A 14,207-nucleotide genomic window follows, 5' to 3' on the forward strand; every position below is an offset into this window, starting at 1 on the left:
TGCAGAAACCCAACTGCAGGTGACAGTGATGAGGATGGCCTGCAAAGGGAAAGACTCTGGGGGAAGGGGGTGAGCAAGGAGGAATTGATTCTACCTCCAGGCTTAGGGAAGAGCATTTTGTTGGTTCCTACACCCATCGTGGGTGAGAGGCCCCCAGGAGACAGTGAAAACAACAAAATGGGCTCTCAAATAGTTCGTGAGCATGCTCTGACCTCACTCAGCCACCATGGAGGCAAGGACGCTAAGGTTTTGTGCCCTGGGATGAAAGTAAATCCTTTCATCCACTTTCTGTCATTCCCTAGAAGTCTCAGACTTTTTTTTTTTTTTAACCAAAGAAAAGAAAGAACAGCTGTCTAAATATTGAAGCTAGTCACATGGGATGCTGTGATTAAAAACCAAGTTAGAGCGAGTGTGTACACAGTGTCAAAGGAAAGCCACATTTTAATAGAAAATGGTACTTACTCTGTAAATGTCACGGACTGATTTCAACAAGCAATTGTCCTGAAAACCCTTAAGAAAAACAACACAGCAGTTGGGAATTAACAAGGCTACTGCAGACAGGGTGCAGAGACATCTAATATGTATACTTGACTATTAGTCAAATAAATGCTATTTGATAGTAAGAAACCATTCCCCCACTCATATTAAGTAACTAAAACCTTTTTAAAAAAGTATATTTTATTAATTTTTTTTACAGAGAGACAGGGAGAGGGAGAGGGAGAGGGAGTTAGCAACATCGATGAGAGAGAAACATTGATCAGCTGCCTCCTGCACACCACCTACCGGGGATGTGCCCACAACCAAGGTACATGCCCTTGACCGGAATCGAACCCGAGACCCTTCAGTACGCAGGCCGACGCTCTATCCACTGAGCCAAACTGATTTCGGCTTTTTTATTCTTTTCTTAATAAAACCTTTTAAAAATCAAGCAAGTCTACCTTGCAGGTGGGTGACTAAATTGGTAGAGCCTTTCTGGAAAGTTACTAGGCAGTATGAATCAAGAGACTTAAAAATATGCATAGCCTCTGACTTAATAATCTCTTGCTTCTGGGACTCTCTCCTAATTAAATAATGACTGATTCAGTAAAAATTAATGTAAAAAGATGGTTATCACAGAGAAAGATGTAATAGCAAACAAAACAATAAAACAAAAATAAGAAAGCAACAACTGTTCAATAAAAGGGAAGAAGTTATATAACTAGTGACCCAGTGCACGGATTCATGCACATTGAAAGAAAATTAATTAGAAAGTGGCTGGCGGGGTGGGACTGGGCGAGATGGGCCAGACATGCCCTGGAGCCAACCTCCCATGGTCTCTCCCCAGCTGGCCACACCTAGGCTCAAAAGGCATCTGCTGAGTGAGCAGGGTCTTTCTGGCAGGTGGGGGTCCCTGGCCTGGCCTGCAGGGATAAGGAATAAACCTGAAGTCCAACATCCCTCAAGGGGTCCCAGATTGTGAGAAGACACTCTGCAAAGTTGCTGTCCTATAGGGTGTGGAACCAAATGCAAGTGTGCAGTAAACCAGATTCGGGGCTGACAGTGCCCCAGCAACAACATAACCCATGGCTGAAGGTGGAATCATGCGGCCCCTTGAGGAACTGGGCTCCCTCCTCTCTGGTTTGGGGGTGTGTCACCTGAGAACTGCTGCTGCCAAGTCACTGCAGCTCAGCAGCTCCTGTGTTGAGTGTCTGCCCCCTGGTGGTCAGTGTGGATCATAGTGACCTGTCAGGTGGTTGGACACTTAGCATATTAGCCTTTTATATATATATAGATTATTGACTTAGCTCAGTGGTGGTTCTCAGCTGTGGATGATTCCCTCCTCACCCTTCTACCCCCAGGCCATGAGACATTTGGCCATGTCTGGAGATGGTTTTAGTTGCCACATAATCATCTTGGCCTTCTACATTTTTCTGCGTTCAACTTGGGGATGGAAGAGAAGATACGATTTTTTGCTGTCAAATTTTTTTAAAATATATTTTTTATTGATTTTTTACAGAAAGGAAGAGAGAGTGATAGAGAGTTAGAAACATCAATGGGAGAGAATCATCGATTAGCTGCCTCTTGCACACCCCCTACTGGGAGTGTGCCTGCAACTAAGGTACATGCCCTTACCAGAATCGAACCTGGGACCTTTCAGTCCACAGGCTGACGCTCTGTCCACTGAGCCAAACCGGTTTTGGCTGCTGTCAGATTTTTAAGGAGCTAATTGTCCCCTGGAGTCTTTATGACTTTTTATTTTTATTTTTAAAATATATTTTATTGACTTTTTACAGAGAGGGAGGGAGAGTGAGAGAAAGCTAGAAACATTGATGAGAAACATCGACCAGCTGCCCCCTGCACACCTTCTACTGGGGATGTGCCTGCAACCAAGGTACATGCCCTTGACCAGAATCGAACCTGGGACCTTTCAGTCTGCAGGCCAATGCTCTATCCACTGAGCCAAACCGGTTTCGGCTTTATGACTTTTTAATTGGCTTTTCCAGTCACCTGCAGGAGACAGATGGAGGTCCCCTGCTCTCTGCTGCCCTGGTCTTCTCCTGAGGCCCTTTCTGAGCATCTAGGGCGAGGGCCCCAGATTCCCTTCCATACTTTACTGGTTATCGTATGACACCCTGACCTTGTGTTTCTTTTAATGAGGAAACTGAGTCTTAGATAGTCAGTCATGTGTCACAAGTCGCACACTGAGTACACGGCAAATCTAGATTTAGATTGGAACCCTGCTCTATCCGAATTCCCGATGTATGATAGTAGGATATATTTCCCGGTAGTATGATTCCTGATCTGGGCTATAAGGAACAAGTGCCAAAGCCTCAGCCAGGGGTCTGTTTTAGGGCTCCCTTTCAGAATCAGTCTACAGTTCAGCCATGCAGTGTTTCCCAAACTTTTGACATATGCTTACCCCTTCTATAATTTTAGTAACGCTGAGTACCCCTCGTACTCATGAGAATGTAGAATTAGGTGCAGCTAAGCACGGTGCAGTGCATATCCCCATAAAACTCCGGTGCAATGCGTACCCCCATCAAACTCTTCCCGTACCCCTGGGGGTACGCGTACCACACTTTGGGAAACACTGGCTTAGAGGATGGGGAGCATGGCTATATCCTGTCGTGGGTCTTAGAGAGTCACCAGCTAGAAGGGAGCAGGATGCAGGCAAAATAGAGCACAGTTGCATCGGGGGAGGGGAGGGAGATCCAGGATGCAAAGCTGGCTGAAAACAGATCCTGCCTTTAAACACAGATCATTTCACGCCATCCTTTTGTGAAACAGCAATTGGCGATGATGTTTCTTTGGTTTGTACTGAGGCTTTCACTCTGCAAGTCTGTGTTATGGCCACTCTAACACTCATGGTCTTTCACACGACTAGCTACTTTTGGACTGTGGCTGAGTTACCCACATCCAGGAATCCAGATCAGAATTCTCAGCAGGGCATCAGGAACTCACAACAAACACCAAAGAATGTAGCTCATCTGATAGTGTGTACTTCTTTTTGCAGATGAAATTTTTAAATGAAACCATGTGCAAAGCTCAAAATTATTTATGAGCCCATCGTTTTTATTAGCTGACAATTATCTCTTTTACTCCTCCTCCCACACTTCCTGTTTGGCTAGTAACAATGAATTTTGTAGCCTCTTGGAAAAAAATGTTACTCTGGGCTAGGATTTTCTTATCGTTTTTCTCAAGGAAGCCCTTTCTGACTGACCTCCCTATCAAGGTTGAACGTCCCAATGATAGTCTCATGGCACCATTCACCTCCCCTTCCTGGGTCCTGCTATAGTTGCAATTTTACTTCAGATTATGTGAACATATAATGTGTGTTTTTCTCCTCAGCTGGGCCATGGCTATAGTGAGAGGAAATTAAAATATCTTGATTAATTTAAAATGTTTTGAGGAATCTTGGGAGACTTCATGTCCTATCTCCTCCCTCCCAGGACTCTGTTTCTATAATAATAGCTTTCTGTTTTTTTCCTGCCTCAATCAATATCTCCCTTTTGACTTAAGCATTCCTACTGGTTCACACACATGTCACAGCCATTGCCTTATTTTCTTGCTCCCTTTCTTAGCAAAACCGTTTGGAAAAATAATCCATACTTGCCTGAATGTCCTCACCTCTCTGAAGTCCACTCCCATAAGCCTTGTGTCCCCATCATTTTGCTGAAACTGCTCTTGTCAAGAACACAAATGATGGCATGTGGCAAGATGGGACTCTTGCAGTAAAGGCCTCCATTTTTCCAGAAACATCCTCTTATCTAAGCTTTCATGAACCCACACATTTCTGGTTTTCCTTCTACCTCATCAGATGAAACTTCTCAGTCTTCTTTGCTACTATCTAAATTTATTTTGCCATGTTTACTTTTTATTGTTAGTTTCACCCCGTGGATTGGATGGTCCATGTGGGAAGAGAGCTTGCTTATCTTGATCACTGTTGTAACCTCGATGCACAGAACATATCAGATGCTCAAGTTTTCATTGAATGAATATTTTCTCCATTTGAACTTATATAATTTTGAACCCAACAATCTTTAAAATTCTAGTTTGTATAAAAAATATCATGCCCAGCCAGCATGGCTCAGTGGTTGAGCATTGACCTATGAACTAGGAGGTCAGGGTTTGATTCCAGTCAAGGGCACATGCCCAGGTTGTGGGCTCGATCCCCAGTGTGGGGCTGTGCAGGAGGCCACCAGACAATGATTCTCTCTCATCATTGATGTTTCTATATCCCTCTCCCTCTCCCTTCTTCTCTGAAATCAATAAAACATTTTTTTAAATATCATGACATAAATATTATTCTGAGTTTTATTCTTTTACCTAACATATTAGCTACCTCTTGTGAAAATGAAGGAAAATCACATTCAAAATGGAGTCAGGGAGCCATAAAGGAAGGGCTTTCATGCATATACCACATGTTGCAGTTTACTTTATATACCTTAGCTGGAAAAAGCTTACTTTCCATACTTCAGCAGGATAAGATTGTTCTGCCTTCTTTCTATCACTTGATCTGCTCCAAACTAGTCTTTATCCCTCCTTTGTCTAGTCATGAGTTTAAAAGTATGATTTGTGTTTTTGTGGGTCACAGATAAATGTACAGCACACACAAGGATAAAAAATTAGCAAATCAGTCCACCTACATAATGTCTTTTTAATAAGGCAATCAAAAACATAATTCTAATTTTAGAAACTGTTACATTTCTTTTGATTTCTTAAAATGCAATTGAATTTGAGATAATAAATCAACATCCTTTAAGAGAATTATATTGAAGTCACTTTCTATCACCAAATAGGTCATATTTTGGGGAGCAACTTCCCAATCTGTTATATGAATAATGATTGCTGTAGAATAATCATGATTATATCCCCAAAAGGCAATTTTATCTTGGTTAATTTTTTTTTCTTTGTGCTGTCAAATGACTGATTCTGGAGCTATTATAATATAAGGCCCAGTATTATTTTTCATCACTGAATAGCATACCCGTTACCCTTCACAGTTCCCTGTGTTTGATAATTTACCTTTGCCTGTGTGTCTTTGTACCACAGCAAAGGGCCAGGGGAAAATATGTAGGTGTGTGGCTATGGAGGTAGGATCAATCCTCTCTCTGCATTTGGTTTCTGCTTCCTTAAGGAGTTCTGTGTGGGTGGTAGGAGCAGATTGGCCATCTGAAAAAGCCAGGCTCTCTCTGCCTCCCCTGTATATGGCTGCATTTGTGTCTGTCTTTAGGGCCATGTCATTTGGGGATGCAATGTGTCTCCCCATTTCTTCCTGATGCCTGCGGTACTGCGTCTTACCTTTCCACAGGTACACTAAAGCTGGGTTTCCTCTTTGGAGAAATTAATGATCACATTCTGATAAGAAAGAAAAAGGGGCCAGTGAGGAGCACTTTATATGCCTCGGTTAAATACACACAGCTGATAGGTGTGGCCTGGCAATTCACCTAAGAGCATGGGCTTTGAAGTGAAGTGGACTGTGTTCAAATCCTGCCAAGAAGCTTCCAGGGACTCCAGACCAGTGGCTTGAATCTCTATGAGCAGCCTTCCTCCCATGCAGAATGGGCGCAGAATGATAGCTTTCTTGCAAGGATGGATATGGAGAGGCAATGAGTTGATGCACTTAAAGAGTGTGGTGCAGAGCCTGGCTTTCAGGAAGTGCTCCGTATACAGGAACTAGTTATGGAGCAGCCAAAGCGGCCCTGGGAAGATCAAGGTTGGGTGAATCTGGCCTTATCTTCACTCCCTACCCTTGGCTTTTTTAGAAGGCTTTGTTGATTGATTCATTTTAGTTTGGCATGTGGGCACGTGCTTGTGTGGCCCAAGAAGACTTTCCAAGTGGACAGTGATCTACATTCTTTCACTGTACATGAGTGGAGACATACATTTGGTAGCATTCCATGCTGTTTTTCTTGGTTGTATCCTTGCATTAAGGTTTTATCACAAGAAAAAGGGTTTTACTCCTGGAGTGGAGTTCTGAACCCAGCATTAATTTACGTTTTCTTTAGGGGAGCTCTGTCTCCCCCAAACCATCTTTGACAGAAGCCACCGGCTGCACAGACGGTTGTCCCGCCCACACTCTGTCCTTGGCTCTGACCACACAGCAGTTGTCTCACTTGCAGCTCCCACATCTTACTCATAGTCACTGACTGTTCTCAATCTGTCTTTTTTCTGATTTCCTTTTCCTTATTCTTCCACCTCCTCAATTTCTTCCCCCCCCCCCGCCCCCCGCCCTTGGCTTCCATTTCCTCCTCGAAGTCCCACGAGCCCAGCTTGGCAGGTTTTCTTCTTTTATGCCATTCCCCGTGTTGACCAGGTTTCCCAATTCTGCTTTTTGTGAGGCCAAAACTGAGTGATTGCGTCTACTGGTTCCTAGGACAGTGGTCTGTGCTCTCTGTGAACATCTCAGTGTAGCCAGTGGGCAAAGCCCTAGTGGCCCCAGGGACCTATTTCATTCAGGTCAACTTGTTCAGAGGCACGGTGACTGACCCCTCTGTGTGGTAATGAACAAAGCCTGAGTCCACCACTGGCCTGCCAGACGGCAAGGAGTTCCTACTCTTGGTGCCGCTCAGGCTATGTTTGTGTCTCTGAATGTGGCTTCCAGGCACTTGATCTAGTTCACTGGGGAAGCACACGAAATGGGAGGCTCCTGACCTCCTGAACCAGACCCTCTGCAGGTGGGGCCTGGGACTCTGGGTGGTTCTGATGGCTGCTCATGTTGGACTTGAGGAAGGCACTGTGTTAGTTTCCTCTTTCTGCTGTAACAAATTACTGCAAACTTGGAGCTTGAAACAACGCATTTATTCTCTTCTGACTGTGGAGCTTAGAAGTTTAAACTCAGTTTCACTGAGATAAAGTCAAGGAGTTGGCAGGGCTGTGTTCCTTCTAGAGCAGTGGTTCTTAACCTTCCTAAGGCCTTGACCCTTTAAAACAATTCCCCATGTTGTGGTGACTCCCAACCATAAAGTTATTTTCATTGCTACTTCATAATTGACATTTTGCTACTGTTATGAATCATGATGTAAATATCTGTGTTTTCTGATGGTCTTAGGCGACCCTGTTAGCGGTTCTCAACCTGTGGGTCCAAAGGAATCTGTTTCCTTGCCCTTTTCAGCTTCTTATAACCTGTATTTCTTGGTTTATTGCCCCTTCCTCCATCTTCAAAGCGTATCACTCCACTGTCTGCTTCCCATTTCCCATTGTCTTTTCTCTCATTGCTGACTTTAAAAAGGGACATTATATAGGTAGTCTAATTTAACATCAGCCCTTAAAAGCAAATAGCAATACTAACAACAGTGGGCAAACATACCACCTCTCTATGGTTGAGAACTTTGACTATGGCTAACTCTGGGTGTCAATCAAGCTATTAATAGAAAGAAAAAAATAAACTCAACAAGGGGCAAGAATCTATAGGCTATGAATAGATGACTGTAATAAGAGAATAATGTTGAACCAGATAAAGATACCACAAAAAAAGAGAACTACAGGCCAATATCATTGATGAACATAGATGCTAAAATCCTCAAGAAAATTCTAGCAAATTGGATTCAGCATTACATTAGAAAGGTCATACACCACGACCAAGTGGGATTCATTCCAGGGATGCAAGGATGGTACAATATCCACAAATCAATAAGTGTGATACATCATATAAATTGAGAGAAAAAAATCACATAACCATATCAATCAATGCAGAAAAAGCATTTGACAAATTCTAACACACTTTCTTGATAAAAACTCTCAGCAAAGCAGGAATAGAGGGATCATACATCAACATAATAAAATCCTTATATGACAATCCTACAGCCAACATCATACTCAATGGGCAAAAACTAAACTCATTTCTCCTAAGAATAGGGACAAGACAGGGATACCCACTTTCACCACTCCTGTTTGATATAGTACTGGAAGTGCTAGCCATAGTGATCAGAAAAGAAGAAATAAAAGCATCCACATTGGAAAAGAAGACGTAAAACTGTCTTTATTCGCAGATGACATGATACTATACACAGAAAACCTTCAAAGACTCCATCAAAAAAACTACCAGACCTAATAAATGAATTTGGCAATGTAGCAGGATACAAAATGAACACCCAGAAGTCAATGGCATTTTTATATACCAATAATGAACTCACAAAAAGAGAAACTATAAAAACAATCCCACCAAAAATATTAAGATACCTAGGAATAAACCTTACTAAGGAGGTAAAAAGACCTGTACTCAGATAATTACAGGACATTGAAAAAAAAGAGATAGAGGAAGACATAAACAAATGGAAGAACATACCCTGTTCATGAATTGGTAGAATCAACATCATTAAAATGTCCATACTACCCAAAGTTATCTACAGATTCAATGCAATCCCCATTAAAATACCAATGGCATATTTCAAAGATCTAGAACAAATTCTCCAAAAAATCATCTAGGATAAAAAAGACCGTGAACAGCCACAGCAATCCTGAGAAAGAACGAAGTTGGAAGGATCACAATACCAGATATCAAGCTATATTACCTAACCACAATTCTCAAAACTGCCTGGTACTGGCACAAGAACAGACATATAGATCAATGGAACAGAACAGAGAACCCAGAAATCAACCCAAGCCATTATGCTCAAGTGATATTTGACAAAGGAGACAAGAACATACAATGAAGTCAAGACAGTCTCTTCAATAAATGGTGCTGGGAAATTTGGTCAGATACATGAAAACAACAACAACAACAACAACAACAAAAAACTAGATCATCAACTTACACCATACACAAAAACAAAGTCAAAATGGCTAAAGGATTTAAATATAAGTGAGGAAATAATAAAAATCTTAGAAGACTCCATAGGCAGCAAAAGAACAGACATATGTCGTAACAATATCTTTACATCACAGCTCCTAGGGCAATGAAGACTAAGGAAAAAATAAACAAATGAGACTACCTTAAAATAAAAAGCTTCTGTACAACAAAAGAAACCATTAACAAAACAACAAGAAAGCCCACTGCATGGGAGACCATATTTGCCAATGCTATTTCAGATAAGAGTTTAGTCTCCAAAATGCACAGAGAACTCATACAACTTAACAAAAGGAAGATAAAAAATCCAATAAAAAATGGACAAAGGACCTAAATAAACACTTCGAAAGAGGACATATAGAAGGCCAAGAGACATATGAAAACATGTTCAAAGTCACTAATCATCCAAGAGAAGCAAATCAAAACCACAATGAGATACCATCTCACACCTGTCACAATGGTTATCATCAACAAATCAACAAACGACAAGTGCTGGCCAGGATGAGGAGAAAAAGGAACCCTTGTGCACTGCTGGTGGGAATGCAAATTGGTGCAGCCTCTGTGGAAGACAGTATGGACTTTCCTCAAAAAACTAAAAATGGAACTCCCATTTGACCCTGTAATCCCACTTCTAGGACTAAATCCCAAGAAACCAGAGACACCAGTAAGAAAGGATCTATGCACCCCTATGTTAACAGCAACACAATTTACAATAGTTAAGATTTGGAAACAACCTAAGTGCCCATCAGCAGATGAGTGAATTAGAAAACGATGGCCATCTACACAATGGAATACTATGCTGCTATAAAAAAGAAGGAACTTTTACCATTTGCAACAGCATGGATGGAACTGGAGAGCATTATGCTAAATGAAATAAGCCAGTTGGAGAAAGATAAATATTCTATGATCTCACTCATATGTGGGATATAATGATCAACATAATTTGATGAACAAAAATAGATCCAGAGACAAATGGCAGAGAAGGAAGGTGGTGGGGTAGAGAGCAACCAAAGGACTTGTATGCATGCATATTAGCATAACTAAGGGACACAGATACTGTGCTGTGGGGGCTTGCCTGGGGTGGGAATGGCTGGGGGGGTCAATTGGGGGGAAAGGAGACATATGTAAAACTTTAGACGATAAAAAAATACACAAAAAGGTCCCCCCCCAAAAAGAATAATGTCCATGCCCCCCCCAAAGATATCCATATCATAATTCTAGAACCTGTGACTATGTTAGCTTATATAGTAAAAGGGTCTTTGCAGGTGGGATTAAGTTAAGGCTCTTGAGATGGAACATGATTCTGAATTATCTTGGTGGGCCCAATGTAATCACCAGGGTTATTGTAAGAGGGTAGCGGGGGAGGTCAGATTTAGACAAAGGAGGTGTGAGGACAAAAAGAGGTTGGAGTAACGTGCCCCTCTGGCCACCGGAAGGAATGCAGCCTTGACAACACCTTGATTTTAGACTTCTGACCTCCAGAACCTTAAGGGAACAATCTTGTGCTGTTTTTGGCCACTGCAATGTGGTAATGTGCTGTGTCAGGAAATGAATACAACCTTTCACTGAACAGTGTGGCATGAGCAGCAGCATATAAAGGCCACGAGCCACCTTGGGTCAGGTGGGCGGGGGGGTGGGGGGGAGAAACAGAGCAGAAAAGCTTCTTCAGGCTTTATTTTAGGAGTCAGACTGGAGAAGGTTCAGTTGAGTTATCACACAGTGAAAGCCCTCAGGGGAGTGGGAACAAGGATCATACATTTCACAGAATAGGGCTCCTGAGTCTTGATTGCTTTATTCTGCGGAGGCCTATAACTGAGTGGCCATTTGCAGAAAGGGAAGGAATCGTGGATTGGTTCCAGGGACATCTGAACTGAACTCAAGTCACTTAAAGGGAACAAAGATACCCTTTCTGTTCACGGTGAATATTCTTACCACGATTAAAAAGAATTAAATGTAATGAAATGGAAAACTAACACTTCCTCAAGTTTATGTACATGAACAAAAGCATCTTTTTTTGGGGGGGAAATTAAACCAAAGTTTGGCTCCCTGGCACGCCATGGTACCAATTTATAGAAACCTCCTCCTGACTTTAACAACCCTCCAGTGGCATTCTTGTTTGTTTGTTTTAGGTTTTGATTTATAGACAATTTGTCTCAAGAAACTTTTAGACCCTTTGCTACCCAAAGTGTGGCACATGGACCAGCAGCAGCATATAATGTGAGCTCATTAGAAATGCAATCTTAGTTCCCCTGGACCTGCTGAATCAGAACCCACATTTTTTCCGAAACCAGTTTGGCTCAGTGGACAGAGCATTGGCCTGTGGACTGAAGAGTCCCAGGTTCGATTCCGGTCAAGGGCATGTACCTTGGTTGTGGCCACATCCCCAGTGGGGGGTGTGCAGGAGGCAGCTGATCGATGTTTCTTTCTCATCGATGTTTCTCTATCCCTCTCTCTTTCTCTCTGTAAAAAATCAATATATTTTAAAAAAAGAACCCACATTTTAACAAGATCCTGAAGTGATTTGCATGTACAGTATAGTTTGAAAACTACTGCTCCATACAAGCAGAAAACACAGGCAGCAGTTTGCAGTCATGATTCTTTTCTATAAGGAAAGTGTACCATTTTAACTCTCATAATGATTTTTTTTTAAATGTAAATTATTTTATCCTAAAAGCAATAAAAGCTCCTTCTAGAAAAATGGTGAAAAATACCACCTGCGCTCCCAACACTCTAATGTACCCCTACTTTTATATGTGTACATTTCCACATATTTACTTTGCGTACCGACATCACACTGTCAGTACTTCAATGGCTTCCTGATAGTGGAATGGCTTATTTCTACCATTCCCCATGATTTAGGCAATTTTTCACCAATCTAAGCAATTCTATGATGATACATGTCTTTGTGCACATAGCTTTTTTTTTTTTCTAAATTGAAGATTATTTCTTTAGAATGGCTTTTGAAAAGTAAAATTACTGACCGGGTCATTGGTAATACACACTGAAAAAAGCTTATTTTAAGAAATTGGTGGTATACAGAGAGATGGAAGCATGGAATAGACTGACGAATCTCAGAGGGAAGAGGGGGAAGGGGCAGGAAGAGATTAACCAAAGAATATATATGCATATGTGCATAATCCATGGATGCAGTCAACAGTGGGGAGACAGCCTGGGGAAGGTGGGAGCAGGGTGGAGGGGGTCAATGAGAAAAAAAAGGAGACATCTGTAAGATCTGTAAGTTTCAACAATAAATATTTTTTTAAAAAGAAATTGGGCGCAGCCAGTGTGGTTCAGTGGTTTGAACATACACCTATGAATCAGGAGGTCACGGTTTGATTCCTGGTCAGGGCACGAGCTCAGGTTGCAGGCTTGATCCCCAGTGTGGGGTGTGCAGGAGGTAGCTGATCAATGATTCTCATCATTGATGTTTCTCTCTCTCCTCCCTTCCTCTCTGAAATCAATTAAAAATATTTTTTAAAGATTTTAAAATAATAAATCGGTGGTACAGTGTGTGTGTGTGTGTGTGTGTGTGTGTGTGTGTGTGTGTGTGTGTTAGCGCATGCATGTGTTGGGGTCATAGAAATCTAATCTTTCATCTAGATTCCACTATAGAACAATAATGTGTCACCCCTATCTTTTGAACAATTTGGCCTGGGTTCAGACTATGAAAATGATTCCGCCTCGAGGAGATTCCCTGGGACATTGCTGTGAGGGAAGACCTGTTCCCAACTCAGGGTTCTTATCTTCTAAGACACTCTCCTCGGTCATCAGCGTTATCCCAGGAGAAATTGGGTTATGGAACTCGCTCGCCCCATGATCATTTATGATTCATGGAAATAGATGGGTGCCAATTTTAACTGTTTTGATGGAACACACTAGTGGCAGCAGTTGAGTCACTGTCATTTGATTTCTGTCCCTTCATTTTTCACATCTGTCAGTGAAAGTGGAACAAAGCTTGTGATTTTTTTTGTCTGGTGTACCTATTTAAGTGTTCAGTTTCAGTGTTTTTAAATAGCAACCATCACAATAATCAATTTTATAACATTTCATCACTTCTGAAATACCCTAGACCAAACAGCAATCACTTGCAATTGTCCCCCAAGACTCCCCCACCCAAGGCAACCACAAATCTACTTTCTGTCTCCAGTGATTCACCTATCCTGAATATTTCATATACACTGAGAGGCCAGATTATTATGACCACCCCATCAGTACTTTGTTGGGCCACCTTTTGCCTTCAATACTGCGGCGATTCTTCTTGGCATTGACTTCACGAGATGCTGAAAGGTGATGCAAGGAATCTGATGAATAGCATGTCCAGTTCTGTGAGATTTGATGGTTGTGGAACCAGCTGCCTGATGGCTCTTTTAACTTTGTCCCACAAATGCTCAATTGGATTGAGATCTGGTGATTGTGGGGGCCACCCAAGCAAGATAAAGTCTCCCTCATGTTCTTGAAACCACTCCTGCACAATACGAGCACCGTGGCATGGAGTATTGTCTTGTTGGAAGAAGCCACCTCCATTGAGATCCGCCATCAACATGATAGGATGAACTTGATCAGCAATGATACTTAGGTATGTTGTGCTATTCGGAGGTTGTTCCACATGAATTAAAGGGCCCAAATCATGCCAGGAGAACATGCCCCAAACCGTAACACTGCCCCCACCAGCTTGAAGGGTTGTACTCAGGCATGTGGGGGGCATGCTTTCATGATGTTCCTGACAAATTCTCACTCTGCCATCTGCATGATGCAACTGGAAACATGATTCATTGAATCACATGACTTTTTTCCAGTGCTTGACTGTCCAATCCTTGTGTTCCTGTGCAAATTGGAGACGTTTTATCTTGGTAACTGCAGACAGCAAAGGTGTTCAAACAGGCCTTTGGCTTCCATATCCCATACGATGCAGTGTATGGCTAATTTGCCTACAAACATC

The sequence above is a fragment of the Pipistrellus kuhlii genome, unplaced genomic scaffold (genome assembly GCF_014108245.1).
Source record: "Pipistrellus kuhlii isolate mPipKuh1 unplaced genomic scaffold, mPipKuh1.p scaffold_m20_p_16, whole genome shotgun sequence".
Lineage (NCBI taxonomy): Eukaryota > Metazoa > Chordata > Mammalia > Chiroptera > Vespertilionidae > Pipistrellus > Pipistrellus kuhlii.